Genomic DNA, 22,901 nt, shown 5'->3' with positions numbered 1-22,901 from the left:
TGAATTCCAAAAACATCTATGAAGATCAGTATTAATTAGATGAGCGGGGCTTTTAGCTTTTTGCCTCTGAACAGTTTTGGCATCTCACTCTATCCTTTGAAATTCAGAATGATTGGCTTCTATAGGAACTCAGAATCCAGATAGTGTTATTGACTCTCCTAGTTAAGTATGATGATTCTTGAACACAACTACTTTATGAGTCTTGGTCGTGGCCCAAAGCACTCTGTCTTCCAGTATTACCATCGGATACATACATGCCACAGACACATAATTGGGTGAACCTTTTCATGCAATTCTTCTCTTTTTCAATTAAGAACATTTTTCATTTAAGAAAGGTGATGGATTCATAGGACATTCATAACTTTAAGGCATAGACACTAAGACACTAATGATCATGTACTAAGACACAAACATAGATAAACATAAGCATAAAAATTTGAAAAACAGGAAAATAAAGAACAAGGAAATTAAAGAACGGGTCCACCTTAGTGATGGCGGCTTGTTCTTTCTCTCGAAGATCTTATGGAGTGCTTGATCTCCTCAATGTCTCTTCCTTGCCTTTGTTGCTCCTCTCTCATGATTCTTTGATCTTCTCTAATTTCATGGAGGAGGATGGAATGTTATTGGTGCTCCACCCTTAGTTGTCCCATGTTGGAACTCAATTCTCCTAGAGAGGTGTTGATTTGCTCCCAATAGTTTTGTGGAGGAAAGTGCATCCCTTGAGGCATCTCAGGGATTTCATGATGAGTGGGATCTCTTGTTTGCTCCATCCTTTTCTTAGTGATGGGCTTGTCCTCATCAATGAAAATGTCTCCCTCTATGTCAATTCCAACTGAATAACAGAGGTGACAAATGAGATGAGAAAAGGCTAACCTTGCCAAGGTAGAGGACTTGTCCGCCACCTTATAAAGTTCTTGGGATATAACCTCATGAACTTCTACTTCCTCTCCAATCATGATGCTATGAATCATGATAGCCCGGTCTATAGTAACTTCGGACTGGTTGCTAGTGGGAATGATTAAGCGTTGGATAAACTCCAACCATCCCCTAGCCACGGGCTTGAGGTCATGCCTTCTCAGTTGAACCGGCTTCCCTCTTGAATCTCTCTTCCATTGAGCGCCCTCTTCACAAATGTCTATGAGGACTTGGTCCAACCTTTTTCAAGTTGACCCTTCTAGTGTAAGGGTGTTCATCTCCTTGCATCATGGGCAAGTTGAATGCCAACCTTACATTTTCCGGACTAAAATCTAAGCATTTCCCCCGAACCATTGTAAGCCAATTCTTTGGATCCGGGTTCACACTTTAATCATGGTTATTGGTGATCCATGCATTGGCATAGAACTCTTGAACCATTAAGATTCTGACTTGTTGAATGGGGTTGGTAAGAACTTCCCAACCTCTTCTTTGAATCTCATGTCGGATCTCCGGATATTCACTCTTTTTGAGTTAGAAAGGGACCTCGGGGATCACCTTCTTCATGGCCACAACTTCATAGAAGTGGTCTTGATGCACCCTTGAGATGAATCTCTCCATCTCCCATGACTCGGAGGTGGAAGCTTTTGCCTTCCCTTTCCTCTTTCTAGAGGTTTCTCCGGCCTTAGATGCCATAAATGGTTATGGAAAAACAAAAATCAATGCTTTTACCACACCAAACTTAGAAGGTTTGCTCGTCCTCGAGCAAAAGAAGAAAGAAGATAGTAGAAGAAGAAGAAATAGAGGAGATGGAGGTGGCTTTGATTTTCGGCCAAGGGGGAGAAGTAGTGTGTAGGTTGTGTGAAAATGAAGGAGTGAGGATGGGTTTATATAGGAGTGGAGAGGGGGTGTATGGTTCGGCCATTATGGGTGGGTTTGGGAAGGAAAGTGGTTTGAATTTGAATGGTAGGGTAGGTGGGGTTTTATGAAGGATGGATGTGAGTGGTGAAGAGAATGGTAGGATTTGATAGGTGAGGGGTTTTTGGGGAAGAGGTGTTGAGGTGATTGGTGAATGGATGAGAAGAAGAGAGAGAGTGGTGGGGTAGGTGGGGATCCTGTGGGGTCCACAGATCCTGAGGTGTCAAGGATAATTCATCCCTGCACCAAGTGGTGAGCAAAAATGCTCCTTCTGCCAATCCTGGCATTAAACGCCGGGCTGGTGCCCATTTCTGGCATTTAACGCCAGCTTGATGCCCATTCCTGGCGTTAAACGCGAGTCTAGTGCCCCTTTCTGGCGTTAAACGCCCAGAATGGTGCCAGACTGGGCGTTAAACGCCTATTTGCTGCCCTTACTGGCGTTTAAACGCCAGCAAGGTTTTCCTCCAGGGTGTGCTGTTTTTCTTTCTGTTTTTCATTCTGTTTTTGCTTTTTCAATTGTTTTTGTGACTTACCATGATCATCAACCTATAGAAAACATAAAATAACAAACGGAAACAGATAAATATAACATTGGGTTGCCTCCCAACAAACGCTTCTTTAATGTCAGTAGCTTGACAGTGGGCTCTCATGGAGCCTCACAGATATTCAGAGCAATGTTGGAACCTCCCAACACCAAACTTAGAGTTTGAATGTGGGGGTTCAACACCAAACTTAGAAGTTGGTTGTGGCCTCCCAACACTAAACTTAGAGTTTAACTGTGGGGGCTCTGTTTGACTCTGTTTTGAGATAAGCTCTTCATGCTTCCTCTCTATGGTTACAGAGGGATATCCTTGAGCCTTAAACACAAAGGATTCTTCATTCACTTGAATGATCAATTCTCCTCTGTCAACCTCAATTACAGCCTTTGCTGTGGCTAGGAATGGTCTGCCAAGGATGATGGATTCATCCATGCACTTCACAGTCTCTAGGACCATGAAATCAGCAGGGATGTAATGGTCTTCTACCTTTACCAGAACATCCTCTACAAGTCCATAAGCTTGTTTTCTTGAATTGTCTGCCATCTCTAGTGAGATTCTTGCAGCTTGTACCTCAAAGATCCCTAGCTTCTCCGTTACAGAGAGAGGCATGAGGTTTATACTTGACCCTAAGTCACACAGAGCCTTCTTAAAGGTCATGGTGCCTATGGTACAAGGTATTGAAAACTTCCCAGGATCCTGTCTCTTTTGAGGTAATCTCTACCTAGTCAAGTCATCTAGTTCTTTGGTGAGCAAAAGGGGTTCATCCTCCCAAGTCTCATTACCAAATAACTTGTCATTTAGCTTCATGATTGCTCCAAGGTACTTAGCAACTTGCTCTTCAGTAACATCTTCCTCTATAGAGGAAGAATACTCATCAGAGCTCATGAATGGCAGAAGTAAATCCAATGGGATCTCTATGGTCTCATTATGAGCCACAGATTCCCATGGTTTCTCATTAGGGAACTCATTGGAGGCCAGTGAACATCCATTGAGGTCCTTCTCAGTGGCAATCACTGCCTCTTCCTCCTCTCCAAGTTCGGTCATGTGGGTCATGTTAATGGCCTTGCATTCTCCTTTTGGATTCTCTTCTCTATTGCTTGGAAGAGTACTAGGAGGGAGTTCAATAATTTTCTTGCTCAGCTGTCCCACTTGTGCCTCCAAATTCCTAATCGAGGACCTTGTTTCAGTCATGAAACTTTGAGTGGTTTTGATTAGATCAGAGACCATGGTTGCTAAGTCAGAGTGGCTCTGCTTAGAATTCTCTGTCTGTTGCTGAGAAGATGATGGAAAAGGCTTGCCATTGCTAAACCTGTTTCCTCCACCATTATTGTTGTTGAAACCTTGTTGAGGTCTCTGTTGATCCTTCCATGAGGGATTTGGATGATTTCTCCATGAAGGATTATAGGTGTTTCCATAGGGTTCTCCCATGTAATTCACCTCTTCCATTGAAGGGTTCTCAGGATCATAAGCTTCTTCTTCAGATGAAGCGTCCTTAGTACTGCCTGGTGCAGCTTGCATTTCAGACAGACTTTGAGAAATCATATTGACTTGCCGAGTCAATATTTTGTTCTGAGTCAATATGGCATTCAGAGTATCAATCTTAAGAACTCCTTTCTTTTGATTCGTCCCATTGGTCACAGGATTCCTTTAAGAAGTGTACATGAATTGGTTATTTGCATCCATTTCAATGAGTTCTTGAGCTTCTGCAGGAGTCTTCTTCAGATGAAAAGATCCTCCAGCAGAGCTGTCCAATGACATTTTGGACAGTTCAGACAGACCATCATAGAAGATACCTATGATGCTCCATTCAGAAAGCATGTCAGAAGGACACTTTCTGATCAATTGTTTGTATCTTTCCCAAGCTTCATAGAGGGATTCACCTTCCTTCTGTCTGAAGGTTTGGACTTCCACTCTAAGCTTACTCAATTTTTGAGGTGGAAAGAACTTTGCCAAGAAGGCATTGACTAGCTTTTCCCAAGAGTTCAGGCTTTCTTTAGGTTGTGAGTCCAACCATATCCTAGCTCTGTCTCTTACAGCAAAAGGGAATAGCATATGTCTGTAGACCTTAGGGTCAACCCCATTAGTCTTGACAGTGTCACAGATTTGCAAGAATTCAGCTAAAAACTGATGAGGATCTTCCAATGGAAGTCCATGAAACTTGCAATTCTGTTGCATTAGAGAAACTGATTGAGGCTTAAGCTCAAAGTTGTTTGCTCCAATGGCAGGGATAGAGATGCTTCTCCCAATGAAGTCGGGAGTAGGTGCAGTAAAGTCACCCAGCACCTTCCTTGCATTGTTGGGATTGTTGTTGTTTTCGGCTCCCATGTCTTCTTCTTTTTTGAAGATTTATGTTAGGTCCTCTACAGAGAGTTGTGCTTTAGCTTCTCTTAGCTTTCGCTTCAGGGTCCTTTCAGGTTCAGGGTCAGCCTCAACAAGAATGCTTTTGTCTTTGCTCCTGCTCATATGAAAGAGAAGAGAACAAGAAAATATAGAATCTTTTATGTCACAGTATAGAGATTCCTTTAGGTGTCAGAGGAAAAGAAAAATAGAAGGAAGAGGAAGAAGAATTCGAACTTATCAAGAAAGACAGAGTTCGAAGTGTGCATTGAGGAGTAGTGTTAGTCCATAAATAGAAGGATGTGAAAAGAGGGGAAGAAAATTTCGAAAATAAATTAAAAAGATTTTAAAAACATTTTGAAAAATTGAAGAATGATTTTCGAAAAATATGATTGGGAAAGAAATAAAGTGATTTTTGAAAAAGACTTTGAAATTAGAAATCAAAAAGATATGATTGAAAACTTTTTTAAAAAAAATTGTGATAAAAAAATATGAGTGAAAAGATATAGTTTTAAAAAGATATGATTGAGAAGATATGATTTGAAAAACAATTTAAAAAGATTTGATTTTGAAAATTAATGACTTGGCTAACAAGAAATTTAAAAGATATGATTCAGACATTAAACCTTTCTCAACAGAAAAGGCAATATACTTTGAATCAAATTATTAATTGTTAGTATGTATTTTTGCAAATGGAAAGAAATTGATTTTAAAAATATATGATTGAAAAGATATGATTTGAAAAAGATTTGATTTTGAAAAATTTTGAAAACTTGAAAAAAATTTGAGTTAAAAACAAAATCTTCCCTCTTGTGCCATCTTGGCGTTAAACGCCCAGAATGGTATCCATTCTGGCGTTTAACACCCAAAACACTACCCTTTTGGGCGTTAAACGCCCAGCCAGGCACCCTGGCTGGCGTTTAAACGCCAGTTTTCCTTCCTCACTGGGCGTGTTGAACGCCCAGCTTTTTCTGTGTAATTCCTCTGCTGTATGTTCTGAATCTTCAATTCTCTGTATTGTTGACTTAAAAAGACATAAAGAAAATTTTTTTTGAATTTTTTATGATGAGGAATAATCAAAATGCAACTAAAATCAAATAAACAATGCATGCAAGACACCAAACTTAGAAGTTTGTATACTATTGACACTAACAAATTGGGAATGCATATGAGAAACAACAAAACACTTAAGACAAGAGAATTTAAAGATCAGAGCAAAGAAATCATCAAGAATAACTTGAAGATCAATGAAGACACATGAATGAATTCGAAAAATGCGAGAAGACTAGAAACATGCAATTGACACCAAACTTAAAATGAGACACTAGACTCAACAAGAAACATAAAATATTTTTTGTGTTTATGATTTTGTAATTTTTTTGTGTTTTTTTTTTTTGAAAATTGAGTGAAAAAGAAAACAAGGATATCAAAATTCTTAATGAGAATTCCAGGAATCATGCAATGTTAGTCTAAAGCTTCAGTCTAAAGAAATTAGACATGGCTAGCCAAGCTTCAGCAGGACATTACATTCAAGAGCTAAATTGATGAGAATCAATCAGTTTTGGTGATGATAAGAACATCACCTTGAAACACTAGAAATCATTCTTAAGAACTCTGAAGAAAAATACCTAAGCTAAGCAACAAGATGAACCATCAGTTGTCCAAACTCAAACAATCCCCGGCAACGGCGCCAAAAACTTGGTGCACGAAATTGTGATCATCAATGGCTCCATCAACATGGTACGCTCAATTGCAATCTCAACTCTTTATCACAACTTCGCACAACTAACCAGCAAGTGCACTGGGTTGTCCAAGTAATAAACCTTACGCGAGTAAGGGTCGATCCCACAGAGATTGTTGGTATGAAGCAAGCTATGGTCATCTTGTAAATCTCAGTCAGGCAGATTCAAATGGTTATGGATGATTTATGAATAAAGCATAAAATAAAGATAGAGATGCTCTGTCCCTTCCGTCTCTTCATCCAATCCTTCTTACTCCTTTTCCATGGAAAGCTGTATGTTGAGCATCACCATTGTCAATGGCTACAGTCCCGTCCTCTCAGTGAAAATGTTCAACGTGCTATGTCACAGCACGGCCATTCAACTGTCGGTTCTCGATCATGTCGGAATAGAATCCAGTGATTCTTTTGCGTCTGTCACTAACGCCCCAAAATCACGAGTTTGAAGCTCGTCACAGTCATTCAATCCTTGAATCCTACTTAGAATACCACAGACAAGGTTTAGACCTTCCGGATTCTCTTGAATGCCGCCATCAATTCTAGCTTATACCACAAAGATTCTGATTAAGGAATTCAAGAGATATCCACTCAACCTAAGGTAGAACGGAGGTGGTTGTCAGGCACACGTTCATAGGTGAGAATGATGATGAGTGTCACGGATCATCACATTCATCAAGTTGAGGAACAAGTGATATCTTAGAACAAGAATAAGCTGAATTGAATAGAAGAACAATAGTAATTGCATTAATACGCGAGGTACAGCAGAGCACCACACCTTAATCTATGGTGTGTAGAAACTCCACCGTTGAAAATACATAAGAAAAAGGTCTAGGCATGACCATAAGGCCAGCCCCATGATCTAAGATAGCATAAGACTACTCAAAGATAGCTACCCCCGATGAGAATACAATAGTAAAAGGTCCTATTTGTAGAGAACTAGTAGCTTAGGGTTTACAAAGATGAGTAAATGACATAAAAATCTACTTCCGGGCCCACTTGGTGTGTGCTTGGGCTGAGCATTGAAACTTCTATGTGTAGAGACTTTTCTTGGAGTTAAACACCAGCTTTTGTGCCAGTTTGGGCATTTAACTCCCATTCTTGTGCCAGTTCCGGCGTTTAACGCCGGGCAGTCTTGAGCTGATTTGGAACACCGGTTTGGGCCATCAAATCTTGGGCAAAGTATAGACTATTATACATTACTGCAAAGCCCAGGATGTCTACTTTCCAACGCAATAGAGATCGCGCCAATTGGGCATTTGTAGCTCCCGCCAAAAAATCCACTTCGAGTGCAGGGAGGTTAGCATCCAACAGCATCTGCAGTCCTTTTCAGCCTCTGAATCAGATTTTTGCTCAGGTCCCTCAATTTCAGCCAGAAAATACCTGAAATCACAGAAAAACACACAAACTCATAGTAAAGTCCAGAAAAGTGAATTTTAACTAAAAACTAATAAAAATATAATAAGAACTAACTAAAACATACTAAAAACATACTGAAAACAATGCCAAAAAGTGTATAAATTATCCGCTCATCACACCAGTAACGTCTTTGAAGGCCAACTTAACCCACGTTAGTTGCCACGTTAGTTACACTGACGTAGGGACTAACGTGGAAGAAAGAAGAAGTTCCAACGTTAGTGGTAAAGTTAACACCACTAACGTTGCAAAGGCCATAAACACCCATGTTAAGAGTCACATTAACGCCACTAACGTGAGCTTTAACGTGGAGAAAAAGGGATCGCCAACCTTAGTGACACTAACTTTGTCACTAACGTTCGATAAGGCCAAGTTTACCCACGTTAGTGGCGACATTAATGCCACTAACATAGGAGGTAACATGGAGCAAGAAGTATAAAGAACTAACATTAGTGACACTAACTTTGTCACTAATGTTGGAGATGGCCAGTATGCCCACGTTAGTGGCCACGTTAATGCCATTAATGTGAGCACTAACGTAGAAGGGAATGAGACTTGTAACGTTAGTGACAAAGTTAGTGTCACTAACGTCTTCGTGTCATGGCATCCCCACGTTGATGGCCACGTTAGTACCACTAACGTGGACCATTAACGTGGGAGAAAACAAGATTGTAGCATTATTGGCAAAGTTAGCACCAATAACGCTATCGAAGAATAGGAAAGGCTACGTTAATGGTCACGTTAGTGCCACTAACGTTTGAGTTAACGTAGCTCAAATGGGTTGGAACGTTAGTAACAAAGTTAGTGTCACTAACGTCTTCGAACTAGGATTTATACTTAACGTTAACACCACTAATGCCTTGACTAAACGTGAACCATGCCTGATGCTAGGGCATCTAGGCCAGTTTCACTGACCTTTTCTTTACGGTTTTAGGGTAGTTTCATGCATTTTCTGAGTGAATAAGGCAAGTTTTGGGTGAAAATACACTTACACATTGATTCAAGCAACTATTGTGAATTTTGCATGATTTCATGAGATTTTTGCTAGAATTGCATGATAACTTGATGATGCATAATCTCATGACTTTAGCTAGAGCTTTGATGCACTTTAATTGCTTGATTTCAGGACAAATGAAGCATGGAAGAACCACGTTAGCATTCACGTTAACTTAGTTAACGAGAACACTAACGTGGAATGGCAAGGAGCTTGCAACGTTAATGAGAAAAGTGATCACCAATAACGCCTGCGAAGCCATCCATAGCTCACGTTAATAGCCACGTTAACTAAGTTAACGTGGTAGTTAACGTAGAAGAAAAAGGGGAACCCCACGTTAACGACAAAAGTGAACACCAATAACGTTGGGAAACTAGGCAATGCCCCACGTTAAGAGTCATGTTAACTTAGTTAACGTGAACTTTAATGTGGAAGAGGAGCAACAACGCCAACGTTAGTGACACTCACTTTTGTCACTAACGTTGGATCATTAGCATTGCCTGCGTTAATTCTCAAGTTAAGATTGTTAACGTGAAAGTTAACGTGGAGTTAAATTCAAAGAACCAACGTTAGTGACACTCACTTTTGTCACTTACGTTGGGAGATGGCTTCATTTACTACGTTAAGAGCCACATTAACTTAGTTAACGTGAGTCCTAACGTAGGAACTTTAGGCAATTGGAGCGTTAGTGACAAAGGTGAGTGTCACTAACGCTCTCGAAGGTGAAGAACACCCACGTTAAGAGCCACGTTAGCTAAGCTAACGTGAGACTTAATGTAGGGCCAAGAGGCAAGCCAACGTTAATGGGAAAAGTGAGTCCCATTAACGTTTGTGAAAAGGGGCACAAGCCAACGTTAATGAGAAAAGTAAGTCCCATTAACGTTGGCCAAGGATTGAATAGGAGACGTTAGTAGTCACGTTAAGACTACTAACGTTGGAGTTAACGTGGGTATATAAGGGTGGAACGTTAGTGGAAAAAGTGAATGCCACTAACGTTCTCGCACCCAAAAATGTGACTCAATGTTAGTCCCACTAAATGCCCAAGCCTAGCTCATATTTCTCTGCAAGCTGGGCCCATTAAAGATGAGAACTGCTTCAACTCAAGGTCCAGAGCCCACATCCAAGACTTGAAGAACTCACTAGAAGATCATGAGGAGTAGTATATATAGGAGTAGTTTAGAACTAGAGAGAAGCTTAGCACTTCTGGGCACTACTCTCTATAGATTTACTTTTTCTGCACTTTAGCATGGATTCTTCTTTTCTGCTATTTTTCATTTCTAGAGCTATGAACAACTAAACCCCTTTCATTGGGTTAGGGAGCTCTGTTGTAATTTGATGGATCAATTATAGTTTTCATTCTTCTTCTTCTTTCTTTTCTCTTGATCTTACTAGAAGGCTTTCAATCTTAATTCAATTGGTTAGTTGTCTTGGAAAATAAACTCTCCATAATTGGATCTCCTTTGAGCCATGGAAAAGGGATGAGGAGATCATGCTAGAAATGCTTTCTCATGTTGGACCAAATTGGGGTTTGGATGGATATTGTGACATGTAATCCTACCAACACTTTGATTTGGGAATACATGTGGTATAATCAGTGACCACACTTCATCTCTTCCCATGAGCAATTAAATCAAGGAATTGGGCAATTGTTCAAGCTTAGAGAGATTGGATTGCCAAGGAATTGGGATCCAATCACTTAAGATTGCCAAGGAGATCAATGAATGCATTGATTGAGGAAGAGATGAGAATGAACTTGATCCGGCGAATGCAACATCTCCTGAACCCAATGATTTCCCCACATCTTATCTTACCCATTCTCTTTACTTTCTGCCATTTAATTTCATGCTTATTACCCCAACTCCCCATTTAAGATTCTGTACTTTAATTCCTGCTATTTACTTTCCAGTCCTTTAATTTTCCGCAAATTCCAAATCCAATTTCTACTCAGCTCAACTAGCACTTTCTTCTAACTCAAATTGCTTGACCAATCAATCCCTGTGGGATTCGACCTCATTCTAGTGTGAGTTTTACTTGACGACAATTCGGTATACTTACCGAAGGGAAATTTGTTGAGAGACAAGTTTTCACGCATCAAGTTTATGGCGTCGTTGCCGGGGATTGATTTTGAATCAACAATGATTAAGTTTGAAGATCACTAGATTGAGCATTTTTCCTTTTTGTTTAGTTTATTCAATCAATTTCTGTAGTTGTTTTGATTTCTTCCTCACCCTTGCACCCCCTTAGTTTTGTTTCGTTCTTCATTTCTTTGTTTATTATAATTCTGCTCACTAACCCACTAACTGTTTGATAATTTGCATCACTCAAACTAACAATTACTCTAACAAAACTAGTTTCAGCATTTCATCTCCTGCTGTGCAATCTGTTGTATGGCAGGGAGAAGAGAAGGAGCTTCAACATCCTTTGATTAAGAACCTGAAAGAACCCTTTGGAGACGACGAAGGGAAACAAGAGGAAAAAGGATTATTGGTGCTGAGGAAGCAGAGGAAGAGTATTTTGAACCCAACATGGAAGAGAATTTGGAGAATAACCATGAAGAGGAGGCTCATAATCAAGGCCATGCCAACCGTGCTGGGCAAGAAAGAAGGGTCTTAGGATCCTATATCAATCCTAATCCTGGAAACTGTCGGAGCAGCATTCAGAAACCCACCATACATGCCAACAATTTCGAGCTAAAACCTCAGCTCATCATTTTGGTGCAAAATAATTGCTCATTTGGAGGAGGTGCTCAAGAAGACCCTAACCAACACTTGACCACCTTCTTGAGGATTTGTGACACGGTGAAGTTCAATGGAGTCCACCCTGATGTCTATAGGTTGCTCTTGTTTCCCTTTTCACTCAGGGACAAGGCATCCAAGTGGCTTGAATCCTTTCCAAAGGAGAGCTTGACTAATTGGGAAGAGGTAGTGAACAAGTTTTTGGCAAGGTTTTACCCCCTCAAAGGATCAATAGGCTGAGAACTGAAGTGCAGACGTTCAGACAGCAAGATGGAGAGACACTTTATGAAGCTTGGGAAAGGTTCAAGGATCTAACAAGGAGATGCCCACCAGAGATGTTTAATGAGTGGGTCCAACTTCACATCTTCTATGAAGGTCTTTCATATGAGTCAAAGAAGGTTGTGGATCATTCATCAGGAGGCTCTATAAACAAGAAGAAAACAATTGAAGAAGCCATAGATGTTATTGAAACAGTTGCTGAAAACGACTACTTCTATGCATCCGAAAGAAGTAACACCAGAGGAGTCATGGAGCTGAATCACATGGATGCCTTGCTAGCTCAAAACAAGATGATCACCAAGCAGCTAGCAGATCTTATCAAGAAGGTGGAGGAGAACCAAATTGCAGCAGCCATCACTTCATCACCAGCTCAAGAAGGAGCAAACATAGGAGGAGAAGGTGACTGGGAGCAAGCCAACTATGTTGGAAACTCACCTAGACAAAGCCATGATCCATACTCCAAAGCTTACAACTCTGGATGGAGAATGATGGTGTTTTTGCGGAAAACGAATTTCCAACACACAAATCTCACCGGCAAGTGCACCGGGTCGCATCAAGTAATAAAAACTCACGGGAGTGAGGTCGATCCCACAGGGATTGATGGATCAAGCAACTTTAATGGGTGATTAGTTTAGTCAAACTAACATTGGTGAATTGTGTGAAGAGTGACCAACAGAAAGTAAATTGCAAGAATTAAAGGTGCAGAAGCTAAATGGGACAGAAACTTAAATGGCAAGAATTGTAAATTGCAAGAATCTTAAATTGCAAGAATTATAAATTGCATGAAATTGTAAAGGGAATTAGGAATTGGATTTGCAGAATTTAAACAAGGAGAAGTTAAATTGCAACAAGCAGAGAAGTAAAAGATGGATTCGATTGATTCGGAATCAAAACAGAAATGTAAATAAACATGAAAAGTAATAAACAGAGAATGTAAAATTGAAATTAAGATCTCAGGACCCAAGAGACTAGATAACCAAGTCTAGATCTCAATGCCTTCTTAGATCCAACAAGAGCAATTGCAAAGAAATTAAAGAAATGTAAAGTGCAGCAAGAGTAGATGAAGAGCAATTAACAGAAAATTAGATTCAATTAAGCAGTAAAGAAAGCAGAGAGAAATCTCAGAGGGAGAATGAAACAGAACACCTTCAATTCTCCACCCAAGATTCAAAAACAAAGAAAAGAAAATTAAAGAGAGAGCTCTCTACTACTACTCCTAATGCTCCCTAGTGGAGCCAGCCTCCTCACAAATATGAAAATGATGCCTTATATAGGCTTTACAAAATGAAAATGAAATTAAAAACAAATTACAGTTAAATGAAATTCCTATTTTATCTATTTCTTGTGCCTTTGAGTGATGATCATTTGGGCCCTTGCTCTTGATGGAATTGGGTTGATAAAGGCCTTGGTTGATTGCTCTTGGAGTTTGAAGAGGAACCGAATTGAACCGGGTTGAGTTTGCAAAAGTTGGACCAAAAGTTGGAGCTAACGTTAGGGGTCTAACTTTGGCTCCAACTTTTCATAGCAGCCCACAAATCTTGCTGGTATGAACGTTGGTGCCAACGTTAGGGGTCTAACTTTGACCCTAACGTTGGCCTCCCTTATGCACATTTATGGGGCCAACTTTGTCCTCTTGTCATGTTGCTAATTTTATGCCCAATATAGACTATCATATATGGTTGGAAAGCTCTGAATGTCAGCTTTCTAACCCACTTGAAATCACTTCAATTGGACATCTACAACTCAAGTTATGATCATTTGAAGAGGGCATGGTCGCTGGCTTTGGTGTGCAGCGTTTGAGGTAACGTTAGCCCTCAAACGTTGGCGAAAACGCCAGTTCTGGAGGCTCAAATGTATTGTCCACCCCATACTATTATACATTGTTGGAAAGCCCTGGATGTCTACTTTCCAATGCCGTTGGGAGAACATTATTTGGAGCTCTACAGCTCGAGTTATACTCCTTTGAAGGTGCAGAGGTCAGTTGGCCTCACTGCAGGTTGCCACCATGTTCGTTTATGCACATTGCGGGGCAGTTTTCTCCCTCAATTTTAGTGTCCACCATGCAGTGCCATATATGCTTGGAAAGCTCTTGATTCCTACTTTCCAATGCTTCTTGAATCACCTCATTTGGAGCTCTGTAGCTCAAGTTATTCTTGTTGGAAGTATACCCCTTCAAGCTGTTGTGGTGTGTGGCGCCAACGTTAGCCTCCAAGTTAGGGGTCTAACGTTGGCGCAAACTTGAATAGCCCCTGGGACAAATTTTTCATGCCAACGTTAGCCTCCAAGTTAGGGGGCTAACGTTGACGCAAACGTTGGCCATCCCTGGGAAGAATTGTCATGCCAACGTTAGCCTCCAAGTTAGGGGGCTAACGTTGGCGCAAACTTGAATAGCCCCTGGGAGAAATTTCAACTTCCCACGTTAGCCTTCAAGTTAGGGGGCTAACTTTGAGGCTAACTTTTCACCCAAATGTTTGTCCTCTCTTCCTCCTTGTTTCGAGCCACGCTTTTCTTCCTTTGGGCCACGCTTTTCTTCCTTGATTTGGTCATGGGTCACGCTTTTAGAAGCGTGGCCTAAGCCTCCAAAGTGTGCTCCAACTTCAAAGTGTGCCCAAAATTCCTCTTTTCTTCTTTTTAGCTTATTTTGTGCTCTTTTTGCTTCTTTTTCTTCTTATTCCCTACAAAGTTTATCAAATCAAAAAATCAAAGAAATGTACCATTTAAGCACCAAAGAATGCAATATTTAAGCACTAATCATAAATTTCTTGTATGAAAAAGCATAGAAAAACATGACATGGTGACATGTCATCACAGAAATCACCCCAACTTTGGATGGGGAAATCAACAAGATCAGAGATGCCACAACCTCAACTCCAACAACTATGCAACTCTTCAAAACACCTCACAGAGACATTACCAACACCCATCCAACCAATCTTCACAACCACCTAATCTCAACCCCAAATCAATCACCGAGGAGAGGCTCTCAAAAATTGAGGCTCTACTTGAAAGCCTATGCAAGGACATTCAAGATAGTAAAGCCTTCCGGGAAGAAGTGCAATCCAACATGCAGAATCAAGATGCTGCCATCAAGAAATTGGAAACACAGGTTGAATTTGATGACAGGTCATCATATACCCATTTTTCAAGCTAATTTCACTTGTTTTACTAGTTTTTATGCACTTTCTTGTATCCTAAGTAAGCAATTTGGAATGAAAATGCATAACTTCTTTAAATCAAGCAACCACCATTAAATTGATGCTAAATCATGAAGTTTAAGCAAGAATTAATTGATTTTTAATGAATTATAAACTTTATGAGTTTAGAGATACTTTGAGTGGTTGTTTTGGTTTCTTGTAGGTGAAGAAAGGAAGAAAAGAGGAAAAACAGGGCTTAAGAAAGCGTGGCCCAAGGGAAGAAGGAGTGTGGCGCATAGAAGGAGGAAGCAAACATTGCCCTCCATAAGGGCACACTGCACTCCAGGAGAGCAACATTATGAGCCAAACCTTGAAAAGCATCACTGCCCTGCCCACAACAAGGGCGGAGCACAATTTGATGCTAAGAATCAAAGAGAGCAAAAACTCTGCCCTGCCCTCCTCAAGAGCAATATCGGGCTTCAACCAAGAAAAATTCAAAAGGAATTGCTTCACAATGCTTCCTATGGGTTTCGAACCCAAGGACAAGGAGGAAAGGAGTAGCGCTCAAGCACAATAAAATCAAGCAAAAATTAGCTTGCTTTCATTCTCCCTGGATCGAACACGGCACCATGAGGAAGCAAGGAACTAAGCATGACTTTGGTGCCAAGAAAACCAAAGAAAAGAAGTAGCGTGTGCCTCTACCAAGTTTCGAACTTGGGACTTCACCTTTGGCACATTGCCCTGCCCTCCACAAGGGCAGGGCAGCATTTTGTGATGCACGGCCAGCGCACAAGATTGGCACGCACCAAGGGAGTCTCGGCCAGCAGCAGCGTGCGCGGGCAGAATCTGGCGCACCAAGAAAACTCTGCCCTGCCCTCCACAAGGGCAGGGCAGTATCTTGCAGCATCACACGCACCAAACACGCATGCAACAAGGGCTGCACGCACCATTTTCTGCCCTGCCCTCCACAATGGCAGGGCAGCCTCCTGGGAGCTACTTCCTCATGGGCTGAAATTGGATTAAAAATCCAATTAAATTCATTTCTTCACGAAATCAAAAGCCCATCCAAATTCCAAAATCCAAGAATAGAAAGTGTATAAATAGGAGATAGTTTGATGTAATTAGAACCTTTCTTTTCACTTTTAACTTTTGAACCTTCTTTTGATTTTTGAATTTGGAGACTTCATTGAGAGCTTTGAATTGAGATTTGAGAGAATTAGGAAGGAGAATTGATCTCTCTTCTTCCTCGTTCTTGCTTGAGCATTTTTACTTTTCTTGTTTGAATCTTGGATGTGAAGAATTGAGGAATTTCTGTCTCAATCTCTATTTAAGATCTCTTTGATTATCTCATTACATAATTAAAGATCCTGGAGGTTTCTTCCTACCTTGCACTATTGGAAGCCTATTCATCAACAAGGGGATGTGTGACTTAGGAGCGAGTATAAATCTAATTCCATCTTCGTTAGTGAGAAAGCTTGGCATAGGAGAGGTGAAACCAATACAGATGTCCTTGGAATTGGTGGACCAATAAGTGGTATATCCTAAAGGGTTGATTGAGAACCTTTTAGTTAAGATTGACAAGTTCATCTTTCCGGCAGACTTTGTGATCCTAGATTCAGCAGAGAATGAGAATGACTCCATAATACTTGGTCAACCATTTTTGGCCACTGCTAGAGCCATTGTAGACATAGAGCAAGGAGAGCTAACCCTCAGGATGCATGAAGAGAGCATCACCTTGAAAGTGTTTCCAGAATCACAAAGTAATGAAGAAACAAGTAAGACAAGTGACTGTCTTCCAAGGCAAGCAACCAACAACACAGTAGAACAGAAGAGTGAGCAGGTACAAGGAGGGAAAGGAATTCAAAAAGAGGCCGGGATGATAAACAAAAAGGGAGGTATCACAACTCGAGTCACTGTTAAAGGAGACAGATCAGCAAGAAAGAAAAAGAAGAAAAACAAGAAGAAGGCTTACAAAGGGTGGAAGAATAAAAAAATTCCAACTGAAGGATTTTCCAAAGGTGACAAAGTACAATTAGTATATCAACAGCTGGGAACAGAAGATCATTACACTGTCAACTAAGTACTCTCTCTTGAGCACACTGAAATTGAGCATCAAGGCACACAGAGAAAGCTTACAGTGAGAGGGGACAAGTTGAGACATCACCAGCATCAACCACCTTAAAGGGAGTTCAATGTCAAGCTAGTGACAATAAAAGAGCGCTTCATGGGAGGCAACCCATGATTTAAGATTCCTGTCCTTTCTTTTATTCAATAAGTTATGATTATCTGAGCATGATTTTGAACGTTCATATAAATGCATTCATTGTTTTGAAGCACATGTCAGACTTCTAAGTTTGGTGTGCCTTGAGGGGGTTATTCTTAGAACATATGCATAGTCCTTTTTGATGAAGCATATGACCAAACACTAAGTTTGGTGTCTGCATGTGTAACAATGTTCAGAAGATCATTTCCTATTCATGGAATCAAAAATCATACAGAGAGGGATCATGCATCAAAAAATTTTTTTTGAAATATAAAATATATATATATATATATATATATATATATATATATATATATCAATTGTGAAGAATTTACTGCATTGCTAAGCCATCTTCTCAGTAAGAGATAAGTTTGGTGTTCACCAACCTTTAGCAATTCTAATTAAGAGACACAATTGATCATTTATGAAAAAGAAACAAAAACATTTTTCTTCTTTATTGTAATTCACTTACCAACATATACATTCATATCCTAAGGCTAGCTGTTTTGGTTTATTCAGGAGAAAGAGATTGAGACAAATTCAAGGAGGGGTCACGGCTAGGACAAGCTAAGTGAGGAGTGGTCACATGTGCCTAGAAAAACGTGCTCCTTGGGAAGCAGAATTTGCATGCATGCATCATCGAACACCTAAATGCATGCAACCAATGAGAAGAGAATCCTCGTCAAAGCCTCAACAATGCATGCAGACCGTTCAATCCATGAACCTTTTGTATGATCAACTCAATCTCAACCTTTCATGAGCACCAACGAACTCCTTCCTCATTCATTATGGTTTTGTTAGAAAGTTTGAAGAATTTACCTATAAATAGCCGTTAGCACTAAATGCTTTACACATTCATTCAAGCTACTTTCACTTGTAAGCCATAATCTCCTCTACTCCCAAAACTAAAACCAACAATTCCCTTATCTTACACAACAAAATCGAGCATCATCCCAAACACAACACATCTTTCCTCTACTCTCAAGTTTCCCTTCTTCTCACCTCAAATCTAATGGCCTCCTCAAGTTCAAAAAGAAGGCTGGGAAAGGAACCAATGGTGACCGAGCCTCCATCATATGATGCAAAAAAATTTAGGTCCCAATTCCATGAAGAGAGATATCATAGGTTCATGAAGACAAAGAATGTCATCTATGAGAAGGGCCTTGAGTTGAGGGATGGGGAATACCCCATCATGAGGCAAATCACTAAAGAAAGAAGGTGGGAACTTTTATGTGCTCCTCTTGTTGACATCAGTGCAGTCATGATCAGAGAATTCTATGCAAATGCTGTAAAAGAGAACAAAGATAGTGTCCCCTATACGAGTTATGTCAGAGGAGTTGAAGTGAATTTCAGTCCAGCAGCCATCACAAGGGCCCTGAAGTTGAGAACCATAACTTATGCAAAGCCTAGTTATGAGACCAGATTGCAGATGGAAAACAATCCTGATGAGATCTTGCAAGGGTTATGTATAGAAAACACAGACTGGGAAAGAGATTCAAAAGGAATCCCAAGCCACTTGAAGAGAATAAATCTCACTCCTGTGGCCAAGGGATGGTATGAAATAGTAAGGAGATCTATCCTTCCTACTGGAAACGCTTCGTGGGTCACAATCAAACGAGCACTTTTGACATACTGCATCCTACATGGAGGTAAAATCAACCTCGCACAACTCATATCCGACAATATTCAAGAGATGGCCAACAGCACAAGCAAATCAAGTGGTCTTGGGCATCCAAGTACAATTCTCAGACTGTGCACTAAAGCTGGAGTAATCTTTGAAGATGAGGACACAGAAAAAATGAAAAAAGGGAAAGGAATCACCAAGAGAAGCATGGAAGGGTTGAATGAAGAAGATGATCAAGAGGGAGTGGTAGCTCCCAGACAAAGAAGACCTCAAAGAGAGGGAGAACAAGAGCAAGCTCATGGTGCCATAGACATGAGCCAGCTACACAGAGCAATTGAAGAGCTATCTCAACAACTCATGCAAACTCAACAAGAGCAAAATCAAGGGCGCCAAGAGCAATATCTAGAGCCTCATCCAGAGTTTCGGGAGCAATATGTGAGAGATAAAGAGGAGCGAGAAGCTTGGCAGCGTCAAATGGAGGAGAAGCAAGAGAGATGGCAACAACAAATGATGACTCAGTAGCAAGAATTTCAAGCACAAATTCTTGAAGGACAAAAAGAGCAATACAAAGAATTCAAAGAATCATATGATAAGCTGTACTTTAGTCAAGCTAAAGCAGGGGAATATAGTCACAACCTGTATCAATGGAAGAATATTCATCACACCATGGGAGAAGTTAGATATGCGCAAAGAATGGAGAGTAATGAAAACATACAAGCAAGGTTGGAGTACCTGACCCATAATTTGCCAACACTCAATCCACAGATCAAGCCATTTGAGCAATGCCCTGAATTTGGAGCCAAGCAACAAGCAAGGTCTCATCACTATACGGAGGTAACATTTAACAGATTGGAAGAAGTTGGGCTCTCAGGACTCTTAGATTCTGTCTGGGATAGAAGATGTCCTAGTGAAGAGATCCGAGACTATTCCAAGCTAGGGAAGAAAAAGAAGAAAAAGGGAGAATCAAGCAGTAGCCACAACCATTAGAAGGTGGCAAAGTTCTTTCATACCTCTTCTTTCATACTTCTAATAAGGAGAAGCATGTCTGAAACATGATATGCCTCCACTGTTTATTTCATTTTTATTTCATTTTCTTGTACTTTTCCTTGTTCAATAAGTAGCTAGAGAAATGATTTGCATAATGCTTGTCATCCATCACCTAGCCGAATTTTGTTTTGTTTCCCATATGCTTGAATAAAAGAGAATTGTTTGAATTGAAAAGTGAATATCCAATGTTGCATAAGTTAGAATGGAAGTTAATGGTGGTGTATGTGTTTGATTAAATGCATAACTCATAAAATAATTGCTGCATAATGTCATTTTCATTTAAGTGTGATCTAGCTTGCTGTTATAAAGGTTCTTATCAGTAAAGAAAAGCCCTTGAGAGCAAAAATAAAACAGAAAGAAAAGAAAGAAGAAAAAGCCAATGTGGCAAGAAAAACAAAGAATAAAGGCTGGACACCAATAGCTTGGACCCTAGGACACATGCCTGTGGTGTTCTTGTACTAGGATATGCTTGGATAAGTAAATTCTGAGGGGTATTTCAAAACCCGGTCACTTAGATCAACTGATTTGGGATGGCCAATTGAAAGTCCACAATAAAGAGCAACCTAGATACAGAACATTTAGTTATCCAAAGAGATGCTGGGCATCAATGATCCTAGGAAGAAATAGTGAGCCATGTGTCTGTGGTGGAAAGATGTTGAGTAAAAATAAAGCCAAAGGCTACTACTGCAACATTAGACACCAAGCCTCCAAAAAATTAATAAGCTTGTCAAGCAACATGAGAAAAGAAAAGTTAGCAAGGGAGCAAAGAAAGAACAAACCTTATAACAGCAAGTTTAGTAAGCCTTTGAGGAAAAATGTATATTATGTAACAGCAACAATAATTGAGTTATCATTGTCTGCATAAAAACTCCATGAATCAAGTTCTGCTATGTGCCTAATAAGGATATGTTTTCTTTTCTTGTTCATTTCATTTCCTCTTAGTTTTGATGCTTGCTTGGGGACAAGCAAGAATTAAGTTTGGTGTTGTGATGACAGGTCATCATATACCCATTTTTCAAGCTAATTTCACTTGTTTTACTAGTCTTTATGCACTTTCTTATATCCTAAGTAAGCAATTTGGAATGAAAATGCATTACTTCTTTAAATCAAGCAACCACCATTAAATTGATGCTAAATCATGAGGTTTAAGCAAGAATTAATTGATTTTTAATGAATTATAAACTTTATGAGTGGTTGTTTTGGTTTCTTGTAGGTGAAGAAAGGAAGAAAAGAGGAAAAACGTGGCTTAAGAAAGCGTGGCCCAAGGGAAGAAGGAGTGTGGCGCATAGAAGGAGGAAGCAAACATTGCCCTCCAAAAGGGCACACTGCCCTCCAGGAGAGCAACATTATGAGCCAAACCTTGAAAAGCATCACTGCCCTGCCCACAACAAGGGCGGAGCACAATTTGATGCTAAGAATCAAAGAGAGCAAAAACTCTGCCCTGCCCTCCTCAAGAGCAATATCGGGCTTCAACCAAGAAAAATTCAAAAGGAATTGCTTCACAATGCTTCCTATGGGTTTCGAACCCAAGGACAAGGAGGAATGGAGTAGCGCTCAAGCACAATAAAATCAAGCAAAAATTAGCTTGCTTTCATTCTCCCTGGATCGAACACGGCACCATGAGGAAGCAAGGAACTAAGCATGACTTTGGTGCCAAGAAAACCAAAGAAAAGAAGTAGCGTGTGCCTCCACCAAGTTTCGAACTTGGGACTTCACCTTTGGCACATTGCCCTGCCCTCCACAAGGGCAGGGCAGCATTTTGTGATGCACGGCCAGCGCACAAGATTGGCACGCACCAAGGGAGTCTCGACCAGCAGCAGCGTGCGCGGGCAGAATCTGGCGCACCAAGAAAACTCTGCCCTGCCCTCCACAAGGGCAGGGCAGCATCCTGTAGCATCACACGCACCAAACACGCACGCAACAAGGGCCGCACGCACCATTTCCTGCCCTGCCTTCCACAATGGCAGGGCAGCCTCCTGGGAGCTACTTCCTCATGGGATGAAATTGGATTAAAAATCCAATTAAATTCATTTCTTCACCAAATCAAAAGCCTATCCAAATTCCAAAATCCAAGAATAGAAAGTGTATAAATAGGAGATAGTTTGATGTAATTAGAACCTTTCTTTTCACTTTTAACTTTTGAACCTTCTTTTGATTTTTGAATTTGGAGACTTCATTGAGAGCTTTGAACTGAGATTTGAGAGAATTAGGAAGGAGAATTGATCTCTTTTCTTCCTCGTTCTTGCTTGAGCATTTTTACTTTTCTTGTTTGAATCTTGGATGTGAAGAATTGAGGAATTTCTGTCTCAATCTCCATTTAAGATCTCTTTGATTATCTCACTATATAATTGAGTTGAATCCAATTTCCTTTACTGCTTCCTCTTTAATTTCTTGTTAATTGCTTTGTGAATTTGGATCTGGGAAGGCAATTGAGATCTAGACTTTGCTATCTAGTCTCTGGAGTCCTGAGATCCCATTTTCCTTTTGGTTCTTCTGTGAACCCCTGCTGCAATTTAGTTTCCCCTTCTGTTTGAGATTTAACAGAATTCAAATCACCTCTTGCTTTGACAATTGTTGCAATTTACTTTCCCTTGCTTGAATTCTGACATCCCAGTCCTTAAATCCCTTTTTCATTCAAGCAATTTATATTTCTTGCACTTTAAGTTACTTCAATTTACATTTCTTGCACTTTAAGTTTCAGTCATTTAATTTCTTGTTCTTTAAGATTCAGCTCTTTTACTTTCAGTTCTCTTTAATTTCTGCAATTCTTCCCTCCCCCTTTACATTTTCTGTCATTTACTTACTGTTGGATACAAAATCACTCAACCAAAACTTGATTCACTTGACTAAATCAGCCACTAAACTAAAATTGCTCAATCCTTCAATCCCTGTGGGATCGGCCTCACTCCCGTGAGTTTTATTACTTGATGCGACCCGGTACACTTGCCGGTGAGTTTTGTGTTGGATC

The 22,901-nt window shown here is 40.2% G+C and overlaps 1 non-coding gene across 1 annotated transcript; it reads left to right on the top strand.

Annotated features, from left to right (window-relative positions):
• Window positions 1–4,181: 4,181 nt before the first annotated feature.
• Window positions 4,182–4,289, top strand: LOC130952691 (small nucleolar RNA R71). Its single transcript, XR_009074868.1, has one exon. It is a non-coding gene; the product is annotated as a small nucleolar RNA R71 (small nucleolar RNA).
• Window positions 4,290–22,901: the final 18,612 nt, after the last annotated feature.

This window comes from Arachis stenosperma, chromosome 9 (assembly GCF_014773155.1).
Source record: "Arachis stenosperma cultivar V10309 chromosome 9, arast.V10309.gnm1.PFL2, whole genome shotgun sequence".
In the NCBI taxonomy this organism is placed as follows: domain Eukaryota; kingdom Viridiplantae; phylum Streptophyta; class Magnoliopsida; order Fabales; family Fabaceae; genus Arachis; species Arachis stenosperma.
This window is presented reverse-complemented; position numbering and strand designations above follow the sequence as displayed.